The sequence below is a fragment of the Palaemon carinicauda genome, unplaced genomic scaffold (genome assembly GCF_036898095.1).
Source record: "Palaemon carinicauda isolate YSFRI2023 unplaced genomic scaffold, ASM3689809v2 scaffold25, whole genome shotgun sequence".
Classification (NCBI taxonomy): Eukaryota; Metazoa; Arthropoda; class Malacostraca; order Decapoda; family Palaemonidae; genus Palaemon; species Palaemon carinicauda.
In genome coordinates, this window is record NW_027170138.1 from 540,001 (window position 1) to 555,760 (window position 15,760).

At 42.0% G+C, this 15,760-nt stretch overlaps 1 long non-coding RNA gene across 2 annotated transcripts in view; it reads left to right on the top strand.

Moving 5' to 3' along the window:
- The window catches only part of LOC137636203 (uncharacterized), a 43,511-nt gene that overhangs the window by 6,068 nt on the left and 21,683 nt on the right, over positions 1–15,760 (top strand). The window contains exon 1 of one of the 2 annotated variants that reach the window (XR_011042986.1): positions 2,847–2,961. The exons of the other annotated variant lie outside the window; for it this stretch is intronic. This is a non-coding gene — a long non-coding RNA (uncharacterized lncRNA). Of the gene's footprint in view, positions 1–2,846; positions 2,962–15,760 lie in introns of those variants that run through there. 2 annotated transcript variants of the gene reach the window in all.

The window sequence follows — 15,760 nt, forward strand, 5'->3', positions numbered from 1 at the left end:
CATTAATAGGCCATTATAAAGGCAATGGTAAGTCTTAAAATATAATATGATTAGCCATTTAAGGATATTCCAATCTAGAGACAGCTATATTTAGGTGAAAACATTAAAAAAATCGAGTTTTGTTGTTAGCAGACGAATTTATTTTGGGAAACGAAACTAAATTATTAAGATAAAATATGACTAATTGTCTAATTGCATTTTTTAAACTTAATTTTCATTTTTTTAGAGATTGGTTGTCTATTCTAATAAATGGTTTATCGATATTTATTATTCATAATAGGCTTGTGATTTCAAAAAAATTCATGGACACAGTGATGGTATGGCCACCTGTTGACTGTAAAAGTAACTAAAATATTGCAAAAAAATTTAATACTAGTTGCAACTTTGTATATCAAAGAGGCTATTTTATGCAAGACATACACTATTTAATCATTGCAATATAAGACGAATATATTAAGAAATAATATTACTTTTCTTTGGGATAATAATGTATGCAATTACTAAGATGAAAACTATTTAAAAATTGAATTTAAAAAAAACTATTAGTAACTTTTGTTTCTGAGAGTATTCATTAAAATACCTATTGTCTGCACTATAAATTTCTTCATATAAAATATATTTTATGTATGATAATAATACAAAATATATTTATTTTACGTAATAAATGTCCTTAGATACTAATAATGATCTATTTGATTGTAAAATTAGAAATATTAAAGGTGTTTTGCTAATCATATTTGGTAATATAGATAGCAGAGGGAATTCTGAAACAGAGTTAGCAACTTGTGTTACCAGAAGAAATGAGCAAAATACCCTAAAGATTTCTAATTTTACAATCAAATATGACTTTGATGATATCTAAAAGAATTTATAATCTTATATAGATATATTGTATATAAATTCTGTGCATAAAATATATTTTATCTATAAGAATTTTAAAACTTGAACAAAAGCTCTTTTGATGACTAATATGGGCAAGTATATAGTTGCTAGAAGGGTCTAGTAAATTTTCTATTTTAGTTTTTTTCTCAGTATTTATCTTCACAATTGGATATATTATAACTCCAGTTAAAAGTAATTTTATTTTTTAATATATTCGTCCTATATTGCAATGATAGTATAGTGCATGTCTTGCACAAAATACCTTCTTTTGGATATACAAAGTTGCCATATAGTATCAAATATGTGTCTACATAAATAGTTACTTCTACTGGCAATAGGTGTCCATACCATCACCGTGTCCATGAATTTCTTGAGATTACGAACCTATAATGAATAATAAATATCGATAGATAATAAAATAGAATATAGGAACATCAGTATCAAAATTAAAGCTGGAATTTGCATGATAGAATGGGCCAATTTGTAAGATATTGTTTTCTTAATTTAGTTTTGTTTCCCTAAATAAATTCGTCTGCTAATGATAAATCTCTATTTCTAAGGTTTTCATCTATATAAAGCTACCTTTAAGATGGAATATCCTTTAATGATTAACTGTATTCAATTCAAAGACTTAAAATTGCCTTTAAAAGGGTATATTAATGTTTTATAAGCCATAACACCAAATTCATTTTTTTGCCACTTTACCAAAACTAGATGACTAAAAACCCTTCAAGATTTCTAATTTTACAGTCAAAGAAAACATGAATTGGATCTAATGCACTTTATTTCTTAAATATAATTGTATTTTGTAGCATTATTTTATAAAATATATATTTTATATGGAAGAATTTTAAAGCTCAGACAATAGTTTTTTCTTTTAATGAAGGCTCCTTGCCAAGAAAAAATTTGGTAGCAGTCTCTTCTAATATATTTGCATTATCAATTTATATATATATATATATATATATATATATATATATATATATATATATATATATATATATATATATAAAGAATTGAATATATTACTCCAAATAAAAATAATTTACTTATTTTAATATATTCGTCCCGTATTATTATTATTATTATTAGCTAAGCTACAACCCTAGTTGGAAAAGCAGGATGCTATAAGGCATATATGGGCTCCAACAGGGATAAAAGCCAAGTGAGTAAAGGAAATAAGGAAATAGATAGCATAGTATGCTCGTGTGTACCTTCAAGCAAGGGAACCCCGTCTTGGATTAGAGTTCTCTTGCTTGAGGATACACTCGAACACACTATTCTACCTTATTTCTTTTCCTCTTATTTTTTCTTAAGTTTTTAGTTTATACAAGAAATATCTTTTCTATTTTTTTACTGTTCTTGATGTATTTTATTTCAATTGTCCATTACTTCTCTTTTAGTTTATTCATTTCCTTTCCTCACTGGGCTATTTTTTCCTGTTGGAGCCCCTGGGCTTATAGCATCCTGCTTTTCCAACTACGGTTGTAGCTTAGCCAATAATAATAATAATAATAATAATAATCTGGTTAGTCAAAGTCCCAGTAGCACTCTAGTAGTAGTATCTCGACGGGTGGCAGGTACCTTGGCCAACCTACTACCTGCTGTGAAATAATGCCAGATTTAGATTTTCATCTAGACAGCATTTTGCATTACTGAATATTCGTTGGTTATTAATTATATTAAATTTGAAGGCCATGCCATTCATTTACAATTGAAATCCAGTGTTTAATAGGTCATAATGAAAGGATAATATTGAAGCTGTAACGACAAATTTAATATTAATTGGATGAAATATGATATATTAAAGATATTCATAATATATCATTGTGATTTACGAAAGTATATGGTAGATAAATGGTTTAAAACAAGGTCTATAGACCTTGGTTTAAAATACAGTGCCCCTTCGTGGCTCGCAAGTCTGTTGGAACGGTTTAAAATACAGTTTCTTCGTGGCTCGCAAGTCTGTTGGAACGTTGACAAAAATGTAAACAAAGTCACGTGACCTAATTCGTGGTGATATTGTGCGGCAAGTTTCGTTCAAGAAAACCGTGTCTCTCCTGCTACAATTAGCTTATTGTAAGTATTTTCACGCAAATAATTGTTTTTAAACATCCAATGGATAAACTAACATCTCGGTGTACTGTCTAAGACGTACTATTCGGTATTTGCTGGCAAAGACAAGACTACTCGAGAATCAGTCTTGGTAAGTTGGTACGTGATTGTCTACAATTGTGTAACAAAGTTGGCTGTTGTGTTTCTACCGATGGCTGGTATAAGCTAAGGCTATCCCAGAAGATTTCCATTGTAAATTTAATTACTCGGCTGTGTATAGATAATTTGTGTAACTCGACTGGCCAACATGGCCACCTGTCATCTGTCTGGCCACCCTGCCGTACATTTAAATTGCTCTTGCTGTGGTCTCGTTTATATTTCTGAAGTAGAAGAATCCATGTTAAAGTAGATTTATTCAACCTACGTTATTTTCATATCTAAAATAACCTTAGTGACTTATTTTTCGTAATTGTAGTAGCAGTATACTGTAGACTTGGTATTATCATTACTTAAGGTTTTCAAAGTGTATTCTGAATGGGTTATGGACAGTAAAGGTTTAAAGGCCGCTCATGAATGGCAGAGGCAAGGGACAGTGACAATGTCCTAGACTAAAGACTGACCCTATATACTTATGAACTGCGCCCAAGGTAGGACGAAGGAGGGCCAGGCAATGGCTGCTGATGACATAGCAATTAAACCTATAGGCTCCCCCCAATCCCCCATCCTTAGCTCACAAGTATGGTGAGGTTGCAGAGACCAAAGGAACTAACGAGTTTGAGCGGGATGCAAACCCCAGTCTGGCATTCACCAGTCAGCGACGTTACTCCATCGGCCATCACAACCCTAAGCCTATTGTAATTACCTAAATAGTTTATTGATGAATTTTACCTTTAGTATTTACCGTTAGTTTGGTCATATGGTATCTGAAAAGGGTAATTTGACTAATACCAAAGCTTAACTTGGTATAGGTGGGCAAAGCCTACCCAGGAAATAAGTTGGGATTACCCTATACTGGTTAGGTGGTTGAGGTTATTATAGGTTTTGCTTCCCTGTACTTTACTTGTTATTGTGGATTCCACGCTATTTCTTTATCCTTAAACCAGCCATAGTTTAAGCTGCAAATTTACCCTCATTCCTTATCTGCTCCTACTTTGAAGTCTTCTGCCGTATCCCTGCTCCTATTTCCTTCATTCTTGCTTTCCATTCTCTTCGGGTTCAGGGACAAGGAATAGCCTCTACAATAGCTCGTACTATAATCTAACTATTTTGAGGTTACTTTCTTTTATGCTGCTTTGTCATTTTCTCTACATCGGGTATATTATTCATTTTGTATTTTCTTAATTTGTTTCACTTAATAAAAATGAACCTATTATTTATTTAGGTCTTCCTCGTAGGGTTGCGGAAGCTCGGTTATTTCATTCCTTTTATATATTCCTGGCCAAAAAACAAATAATGGTTTAAATGACCTTCAATTCTCATTGCTAGACTAAAGAGGCCAAATTTTGTGAATATGACCCATGCAATGTCATTCCCGATACAAACGTTGTCTCTTGCGTGATAACGCAGGGTAACCAGACGTCCCGTATTAGACGTTATTGTACCATATTTATGAAATTTGTCCCGTGTCAACCATCTTTGGGTCCCGTATTTTAAAGATGTGAAAAAATATTTTAGTGAAATTTTTTAAAAATATTTTTATAAGGATTATGGAAAGGCTTTCATCATAATATCCTTTAAAACTGCAAAACATGCTTGATTGTAATATTCTGATGCCTCGACATATGTAATGAATGTAGCCAAGTCTCTGCGTGTGTAACTTTACGAAAGTTGTGTGTGTATGTTGTTCAACTACCTCGCCAATTCAAGTATCCCTTATTTCAGTTTTCTAAGTCTGGCCACCCTGGAGGACACAGGTATCTAATGTAGGCTTAATACTCTATAGTATGTACATGGTGTTCTGGGTTTTGAATCCAAAGGTTGCTGATAAGAACTTGAAATATTGACCAGAATGTCACCTTATTAGTTATTTACCTCTGCCAACAAATTTGGAAGGAGGTTATGTTTTACCCCCTGTTTATGTGTTTGTGAACAATTCCCTGGCTACAATTTTAATCGTAGAGTAATGAAACTTGCAGGGATTACCTGTTACGTAAAAAGCTGGAAAGGATTAAATTTTTTAAGGTCAAGGTCACGGTCAAGCAAAATGTCCAATTCACGTAATCAGCCATAAGTTTGGACATCGTGGTCACAGGGACTTTAAACTTGTCTCATAATTGAGTGTATGAAAGTCCATGTCAATTAATACATATGAAGGTCAAGGGTCAAGGTCGAGGAATAAGCTACCACAGCGGAGGTATGCGCTCTACTGAGTGCCCCTCTAGTATTTATTAGTTTTTGTCTAGAGATCTAGTAGTTGATACTTGGGGGAGAGAGAGGTGTGCATCGAACCAAAACAGAACAGCGAGAAGGAGCTATCTAAGCATGATGATTATGACTCGTGCACCAAGTTTTTGTCAGAGGTCAGTGAACACAGTTAGGGTCAGTAATTTGACATATTCAAGGAACTGAAATTGTGCTTTATGGACAAGAAAAGTTTCTGATGAAAATAAGTTATATCCGTAGGGTGGATAGTCTGTATTTCGTGTTTCCGATCGGCAGTTTGCGCTTATGGGAAGGCAACTTACTCTGTTCTAACTGTATTCATCTGATGACCTTGCAATACAAATATGGTCTGTACAACCACCCATAAGATAAACACTCAGAAGCAATTAAGCCTTTTCTTTTAGAAACAAGATGACAAAAACGGCCTGTAAAGAACGGCAGGCTCTAGAAATGATTACAAGATGATTTCACATATACACTTAAAGTGATAATTCCGATCGTCTACTAATCAGGGTATTTCCGGAGAGAAAGAAAAACTTAAACCATAACCTAGTGCGCTATAAGCATGATCTTGTAAAGGTCTACTTGACAAATTCAAGACAAAATCAGGGTTAGCATGCTTATTCTAATCAGTGAATTGATAAAATTATCTGTTAAAGACTGTAAATTTATTTTTAATGTAAAGTACTACCTGCAAAAGTTTGGAATGGCAATGGGTAATTCCCTATCCCCAGTACTCAGTAACCTTTACATGGAATTTTTCAATATTAAACTTACCCGATAATCATGTAGCTGTCAACTCCGTTGCCCGACAGAATTCTACGGGAGGGATACGCCAGCTATCACTATACTAGAAGGGGGTGTACTCACAAGCGCCACCTGTGGCCAGGTACTACAGTACTTGTTGTTGACGCCACCTCACTTTTTCCTCTGTCGTGCTTCCGGCAAGACGTTCTTGGATACGCCTATGATTTTGGAGTATTGTTCACGGTTTGGTGAAGTATTTCTCTAAAATTTGCAGCTATTCGCTATACTGGAAACTTCTATATTAGCTTAGTTAGCTTTTGGAATTAATTTGATTTTTTATGGTGACGAAGAGAGTATGAACTCTCTTTCACCTTTAAATGGCCGACCCTTCCCTTAGACGGAAGTGTTGGTGTCTAAGAGAGTATAGACTCTCTTTCTTAATTTTGCTTAACAAAAGTTATAGATTTATTTTATATCTCTCCGCCTCTTATAGGCCTCTTCGATTAACTTCCTTTTATTATAAACTTATTAAAATTAATTTTTATATTTGTTTATATTCGACCTTCCTAATAGTAGGCGGTCTTTTCTTGGTACCGAAGGTAATTAACATTGAGCCCGTCATTTCGGTTTTACCTGTTAACATATTATGCTATTCTAATGTCTTTGAAAGAATTTCTTTGATAGTCTCGTACTGTTTTCAAAGTTGAACTAACGTTTTGTTTTGTCTCTGCAGTTGTTGACGTTCAGAACGTTCAACTTGCGCTCTATCGTTACGATAGAGAAAGAATTTTCACGGTTTCACGTTGCAGTAAGAGTAACCGTGTCTAACGTTTTGTTCATTCTTTCTTAACTTAATGGTTTTAATCCTATAAAGGAACTTTTCATTTTGGGAAATATTTCAGTTTTTTCCTTTAACAATAATATGTTTTAACGATATATATGATTGGGCTCTTCTCTCAGGTTCTAAGTCAAGAAAGAGAGAGAGAGAGAGAGAGAGAGAGAGAGAGATAGAGACGGAGGGAGAAAGAGGAGGATAAACGTTTCATTCAAGCGAGTAACGTTGTTATCGTTTTTGCTCTTCTCCCTAGTCTCTTTAGGGGAAGAAGGTAAACGTTTCTAGAGTGATCTAGTGTTTAGTCTCTTTCCAGCCACTGAATTATTTATCTTTCATTAGATTTTTCTGTTACATTGTAATTCTGTTTTCGCAATTACTAACTTTTGAGAAAGGATAGAATTGCGTGTTTCAGGTACAAACCACTTAAAGTTTTGAGTTCAGTGAAATAAGTGCAAACAGAAAATCTAAGTGATAAGTGATTAGCGCAAAGTGTGTCAGTGTTGTGCGTGAGGGTACTTCTGTGCGTGCCAGTCGTCCTCCCAGTCCGGGACCTCTTGCAAGCTCCCAAGCCCAGGGGAGAAGCAATGTCGAAGGGCAAAAGGGTTCAGCAGGCCTTGATCGGCGCACAGAAGTATCCTCGGTGGTTGCGGGCGTGTCTTACCGAGACCGTCACTCCCACCCACAGACGATTGAGCCCTTATTTTGCTCGTCTGCAGAAGAAATTTAGGGGAGAAAACGCTGGTCTCAGGTCTCAAGACCTCTTAAACGTAAAGTCCAGACCTATGCCAGACGTACGAAGTTAGAGTTCAACCCGGATGCAGTCATTGGGTTAGCTCTGACTCTCCTCAGTCATCAGTTGTATGCACTCCGCCTAAGAGGAGTAAGGTTCTGCCGCAACAGATCTCTGCTGTTAAGGCTTTACCTCAGCAGACCTTAGTGTCTGCCGACCCCAAGTTGACTCTACTGCAGTCCATGCAGTCACAACTTTCGGTCTTGATGCGTGAGTGTCGGGCTGAGAAGGTTGCGCCTCCGCCTGCGCTCGCTCCGCCTGCGCTCCCTCCGCCTGCGCTCCCTCCGCCTGCGCTCCCTCCGCCTGCGCTCCCTCCGCCTGCGCTCGCTCCGCCTGCGCTCCCTCCGCCTGCGCTCGCTCCGCCTGCGCTTGCTCCGCCTGACCGCAGTACCGCCTGCCAGGCGTACGATGTTGAGCCATGTTATGAGTTTACTGATCCCAGTGGTGTGCAGCTCCCTCCGCCTTCCTTAAGGCAACCTCAGCAATGGGAACAGGAGGCTTTTACCTCTCTTCCTCCGCTTCCACTTGCTGTTCCACCAGTGAGGCAACACTCGCTTGAGGTACAACAACCTCTCCCATCCATGAGTCAGTCTCCTCAGCTCTCGCTGCAGCGAGCTCAACCCTCCTCAAGGCAAGCACCTCAACACCTTAGCCTTGCGCCTCAGGAGCCTCAACTTGCGAGACTTTTACTGCGTTCTGCGCAGCCACTACCTTTTCGCTCTCAGCTCACATCGCAGGAACCTCAACTCGTTCCTCAGGAACTTGCTACTGCGCATCCGCCAACCACTCAGCAAGCGCAACCCTTGAGTTCAGCCACTCATGCCAGGAGTCAGCCTCCTCCACCCATGCGCCTACCTTCTGCTACTTCCTTTGATCAGCCTTTGCAGACTGAGCCTCAGGTGTTCCCTCAACAGAGTCTTGAAGAGGAAACCACAACTATTGTTGTTCCAGCTCGTTCTGACTCTGCTGTTCAGCATACCTTACCTCCATTTTCAAACATTATGATAATGGAGGTTATTTGTATTACTTATAAAAATATATTTGTATTCCTTGCAATATATTTTTAACAATATCGCAAAATATGGCAAAATATGAATCATGAGTTATGAATGTAAGGTAAATATTATGTTGATATTAAAACCCCATGCAAGCATGCATAAAGCACTCTAGCACTGGTCATGGAATTTCTGAGAAATGTTAAACGCCATGCACACGCTCTGCTTACCTTACAGCATGCTCTACATACAGCATGCTCTGCTTACAGCATGCTCTGCATACAACATGCTCTGCATACAGCATGCTCTGCATACAGCATGCTCTGCATACAACATGCTCTGCATACAGCATGCTCTGCATACAGCATGCTCTGCATTCAGCATGCTCTGCATACAACATGCTCTGCATACAACATGCTCTACATATAGCATGCTCTGCATACAGCATGCTCTGCATACAACATGCTCTGCATACAGCATGCTCTGCATTCAGCATGCTCTGCATACAACATGCTCTGCATACAGCATGCTCTGCATTCAGCATGCTCTGCATACAACATGCTCTACATACAGCATGCTCTGCATACAGCATACTCTGCATACAACATGCTCTGCATACCTTACCGCATGCTTCTCAGTCACACATCTTTGGTTGTTGCCAACTCACTAGACTGTCAAGCAGTTTCATAACGTTGCCTTCTAGTCTGCTGCTTTTGCACCAGTGAAACCCTCACTGAGAGAACTTAGCTTTTCTAGGATATGGTCCCTGTAGATGAGAAAGTTCTTTTCTCCCTCCTTCTGATATTCCCTTGAGGACTCTGTCATTTGGAGGGAGCCTTTAGCTGCGTAGCCTCCTATGGACTTTTATTTAAGCATAACATGCTTCCAGGGAAGGTAATGGTTCCACTTCAGTCGCTAATCCCGTCTGTTACCACACCTGCTCCCATAGACCTTGAGCTGTGTTGCAAGACATGCAGTCCAAGCTTAGTCCTTGTTCGAGGATTTTTTGTTTACGGAGTCAATGTGTCACGGGGAAGACGTTCAACAACCAGCAGAAGTGACTTGTTGTGACGCAGTGCGGCAACCTCAGCAACCCGATAGGAGTTGTCTGTACGACCCAGACAGTCTAGACAGATTCGGGTTGTCACTGTACTTCCTCGCTTGCCCATGATTGACAGTTCACAGACTGTGCAGCAGTACCATGATCTTGTGTCCGGCTCCGTCAGACGACTGGCTTTTAAGAGCTCCCACAAGTCGTCGCTGTCTGGAGATTTTCAAATGGACTATGGATCTGACCAAGGAACTGGGCCTCCTGGTCAATTTTGAGGAGTCTCAGCTCGTCCCATCCCAGACCATTGTCTCCTTGGGTATGGATCTTCAGAGTCGAGCTTTTCGGGCTTTTCCGTCGGCCCCAAGGATCTTCCAAGCCCTAGAATGCATCCAGAGCATGCTGAGAAGGAACCGATGCTCAGTCAGGTAGTGGATGAGTCTAACAGGGACACTTTCATCGCTGGCCCTGTTCATCGTGTTAGGGAGACTCCACCTCCCCCCCCTTCTGTATCATCTAGCTGCTCACTGGATAAAGGACATGACGCTAGAGACGGTCTCAGTTCCTGTTTCCGAAGAGAGGAGGTCTTCTCTCGCGTGGTGTAAGAACAGCTTTCTTCTCAAGGAAGTCTACCTTTGGCTGTTCAGAAACACGACCGCCGTCTCCTCTCGGACGCATCAGACACGGGCTGGGGTGCGACTTTGGACGGACAAGAATGCTCGGGAACATGGAATCAGGAGCAAAGGACACTTCACATCAATTGCAAGGAGTTGTTGGCGGTTATTCTGGCCTTGATAAACTTCAAGTCCCTCCAGCTTAACAAAGTGGTGGAGGTGGACTCTGACAACACCACAGCCCTGGCTTACATCTTCAAGCAGGGAGGGACTCTTTCGTGGAAGTTGTTCTAGATCGCAAGGGACCTACTCATCTGGTCTAAAGATCGAAAGCTAACTGGTAACGAGGTTCATTCAGGGCGGTATGAATGTCATGGCAGATCACCTCAGCCGGAAGGGTCAGGTCATCCCCACAGAGTGGACCCTTCTCAAGAATGTTTGCAGCAGACTTTGGGCCCTGTGGGGTCAGCCAACCATAGATCTGTTCGCTACCTCGATAACCTAGAGACTCCTGTTGTATTGTTCTCCGATTCCAGACCCAGCAGCAGTTCACGTGGATGCTTTTCTGCTGGATTGGTTCCATCTCGACCTGTATGCATTCCCGCCGTTCAAGATTGTCAACAGGGTACTTCAGAAGTTCTCCTCTCACAAAGGGACACGGCTGACGTTGGTTGGCTCCGCTCTGGCCCGCGAGAGAATGGTTCTTAGAGGTACTGCAATGGCTGGTCGACATTCCCAGGACTCTTCCTCTAGGAGTGAACCTTCTAAGTTACCTCACGTAAAGAAGGTACACCCAATCCTCCACGCTCTTCGTCTGACTGCCTTCAGACTTTCGAAAGACTCTCAAGAGCTAGGGGCTTTTCGAAGGAGGCAGCCAGAGCGATTGCCAAAGCAAGGAGAACATCCACTCTCAGAATCTATCAGTCTCAAGGGGAAGTCTTCCGTAGCTGGTACAAGACCAATGCAGTTTCCTCAACCAGTACCACTGTAACCCAGATTGCTGACTTCCTGTTATATCTAAGGAAAGTAAGATCCCTTTCAGCTCCTACTCTCAAGGGTTACAGAAGTATGTTGGCAGCGGTTTTCCGCCACAGAGGCTTGGATCTTTCCACCAACAAAGATCTACAGGACCTCCCTAGGTCTTTTGAGACCTCAAAGGAACGTCGGTTGTCCACTCCAGGCTGGAATCTAGACGTGGTCCTAAGGTTCCTTATGTCATCAAGATTTGAACCTCTCCAATCAGCCTCTTTTTAGGACCTCACATTAAAAACTCTTTTCCTCGTGTGCTTGACAACAGCTAAAAGAGTAAGTGAGATCCACGCCTTCAGCAGGATCATTGTTTTCACATCTGAAACGGCTACATGTTCCTTGCAGCTCGGTTTTTGCTAAACGAGCTTCCTTCACGTCCTTGGCCTAAGTCGTTCGAGATCCCAAGCCTGTCCAACTTGGTGGGGAATGAACTGAAGAGAGTACTTTGCCCAGTTAGAGCTCTTAGGTACTATCTAAAAAGGTCTTAACCTTTACAAGGACAATCAGAAGCCTTATAGTGTGCTATCAAGAAACCTTCTTTTCCAAGTTCTAAGAACTCAGTTTCTTACTATTCAGGCTTCTGATTAGAGAAACACATTCTCATCTGAAGGAAGAAGACCTTGCTTTGCTGAAGGTAAGGACACATGAAGTGGGAGCTGTGGCTACTTCAGTGGCCTTCAAACAGAGCCATTCTCTGCAGAGTGTTATGGATGCAACCTATTGGAGAAGCAAGTCAGTGTTCGCATCATTCTATCTCAAAGATGTCCAGTCTCTTTACGAGTACTGCTACACCCTGGGACCATTCGTAGCAACGAATGCAGTAGTAGGCGAGGGCTCAGCCACTACATTCCCATAATCCCATAACCTTTTAACCTTTCTCTTGAATACTTTTTATGGGTTGTACGGTCGGCTAAGAAGCCTTCCACATCCTTGTTGATTTGGCGGGTGGTCAATTCTTTCTTGAGAAGCGCCGAGGTTAAAGGTTGTGATGAGGTCCTTTAGTATGGGTTGCAGCCCTGTATACTTTAGCACCTTTGAGTTGATTCAGCCTTCCAAGAGGAACGCTGCGCTCAGTAAGGAAGACGATCTTATTAAAGGCAGAGTAACGGTTCAAGTCGACTTCCTTACCAGGTACTTATTATTTCATTGTTATTGTGGATAACTGATTATATGAAATACGGGATACTTAGCTATCCTTTAGTCTTGTACACTGGTTTTTCACCCACCCCCCTGGGTGTGAATCAGCTACATGATTATCGGGTAAGTTTAATATTGAAAAATGTTATTTTCATTAGTAAAATAAATTTTTGAATATACTTACCCGATAATCATGATTTAATTGACCCACCCTTCCTCCCCATAGAGAACCAGTGGACCGAGGAAAAAGTGAGGTGGCGTCAACAACAAGTACTGTAGTACCTGGCCACAGGTGGCGCTTGTGAGGACACCCCCTTCTAGTATAGTGATAGCTGGCGTATCCCTCCCGTAGAATTCTGTCGGGCAACGGAGTTGACAGCTACATGATTATCGGGTAAGTATATTCAAAAATTTATTTTACTAATGAAAATAACATTTTTCGAAGTTAAATTGTAACCAGCGATTTTGCCTAAAGGGGTTTTATGGTTTCGTTATGTTGACGATATTTTTAGGGTTTGGCCTACATATGAGAATCTAAATATTTTTTTGGAAAAGTTAAATAGTTTAGTATACTCCATAAAATTCACTTTTTCAATATTAAACTTACCCGATAATCATGTAGCTGTCAACTCCGTTGCCCGACAGAATTCTATGGAGGGATACGCCAGCTATCACAATACTAGAAGGGGGTGTACTTACCAGCGCCACCTGTGGCCAGGTACTCAAGTACTTCTTGTTGACACCTCCTTCAATTATTCCTCTGTCGTGCTTCCGGCAAGACGTTCTGGGATACGCTTATGGTCTTCGAGTTTATTCACGGCTAATTGGTGAAGTATTCTCTCAGATTAACGGCTGTCGCTTTACTGGAAACCTTCTTATAATAGCTAGATAGCTTTTATATAGTCCTGATTAACGGTTAACGATTTTTTGCTTGTTTTTGGAACCCCCTTTGGCTAACTCTTTGGATTCAAGATGTCTGACATTTCGCAAGCCCCCTCCCATAGACGATGTAGGTCTTGCAATAGGCGTATTCCGAAGGCCTCGGTAGATCCTCACACCGCTTGTTCTGACTGTAGGGACAGGCCCTGTCAGTTAGAAAATCGATGTGAGGAATGCGCCGGACTTTCGGAATTGGAATTTGTCCGTCTTTTGAAATATTCAACTAAATTAGAGAGAGGTAGAGTTAGGAGGAGTTCTTCTCACTCTTCACTGTTTTCCTCACCTCATGATCCCCTACCTTTTCCTACCCCTGTAGTGGCTACCCCCGAACCTACTGTTTGCCCTCCGCCTGATATGTCTGTTGTTTTGCGTGCTATTCAGGCTTTAGGCGATAAAGTAGAGTCAGTGGTAAGTGACCATAAGTCTCTGATGGCCGAAGTTAAAGAACTGAAGGTCAAGAGTGCAGTGGGTGGAGTTAGTGCCAGTGCTGTGACGAGTGCTAGTGTCAGTGCAGTGCCAAGTGCTAGTGTTAGTGCCAGTGTGGTGCGTGAGGATTTTTCTGTGCGAGCCAGTCGTCCTCCCTGTCCGGGACCTCTTGCAAGCTCCCAAGCCCAGGGGAGAAGCAATGTCGAAGGGCATAAGGGTTCGGCAGGCCTTGTTAGGCGCACAGAATTATCCTCGGTGGTTGCGGGCGTGTCTTCCAAAGACCGTCACTCCCACCTGCAGACGCTTGAGCCCGTCTTTATCTCGTCCGCTGATCAACTGTCAGGGAAGAAACGTTGGTCTCAGGTCTCGAGACCGCTTAAACGTAGAGTCCAGTCCGCGAGTGCTCAGCCAGGTTGCAGTCATTGGCTCAGCTCTGACTCGCCTCAGTCATCTGTCGACTGTACTCCGCCCAAGAGGAGTAAGGTTCTGCCACAACAGAGCTCGACTGTTAAGGCTTTACCTCAGTCTACTGTCGTTTCTACCGATCCCAAGTGGACTCTTCTTCAGTCCATGCAAGCACAGCTTTCGGACTTGATGCGTGAGTGTCGGGCTGAGAGTGTTGCACCTCCGCCTCCGCCTACACTCCCTCCGCCTGCTCTCGCTCCGCCTGCGCTCGCCCCGCCTGCGCTCGCTCCGCCTGGTCGCAGCACCATCTGCCAGGCGTACGATGTTGAGCCACATTCTGAGTTCGCTGTTCCCAGTGGTGTTCAGCCTCAGCCTTCTTTAAGGCAACCTTTACTTTGGGATCAGGAGGATTATTCCACTCTTCCTCCGCCTCCCCTTGCTGCTCCACCAGTGGTGCAACTCTCGGTTGAGGTACAACAACCTCTCCCGTCCATGAGTCAGTCTCCTCAGCTCTCGCTGCAGCGAGCTCAACCCTCCTCAAGGCAAGCTCCTCTACACACTGGACTTGCGCCTCAGGAGCCTCAGCTTGTGAGAACTTTACCTTGTTCTGCGCAGCCTCAACCTCATCATGCTCCGCTCATATCACAGGAACAGGAACTTGCTACTCCGCCTCCGTCCACCGCTCAGCAAGCGCAATCCTTGGGTTCTACCTCTCATGCTAGGAGTCAACCTCCTCCACCCATGCGCCTTCCTTCTGCTTCGTCTGTTGTTCAGCCTTTGCAGTCTGAGCCTCAGGTTTTCCCTCAACAGTTACTTGAAGAGGAAACCACTGTTATTGTTCCTACCCGTTCTGACTCTGCGGTTCAGCATTCTTGTCCGATCTCTTCGCTACACTCTGGTGATGAGGTGTCGGATGATGAGGAGGCACACCTGGATCCCTCATCAGACGTGGACGAATCCAAGCTTTCTCCACAGTCTATTGATTTTCGTAAGGTCTTGGCTCTACTCAGGGAGATTTACCCAGACCACTTTGTCTCTGCTATTCCCCGCTCTCCGCCATCTGAGTTTTCGCTGGGCGTACAACAAGCTAAGTCCACCTATACTAAGCTTGTCCTAGCTAGATCCTCTAAGAGGGCATTAAGGATCTTAGGGGAGTGGCTGCAGTCTAAACAACACCTTGGCAAGACTTCCTTCATGTTCCCTCCAACGAAGCTCACTTCGAAAGCGAGCGTTTGGTATGCCACAGGGGAAGCACCAGGCTTGGGAGTACCTGCCTCTGCCCAGGCTGACTTCTCAAGTCTGGTAGACTCGCCTCGGAGAACTGCTATGAGGCGCTCGAAGGTTTGTTGGACCTTCTCAGACCTGGATCACTTACTGAAAGGGATGTTTAGAGCATTTGAAATGTTCAACTTTCTCGACTGGTGCCTGGGGGCCCTCAGCAAGAAAACCTCTCCTGCGGACAAAGATTCTGCCATG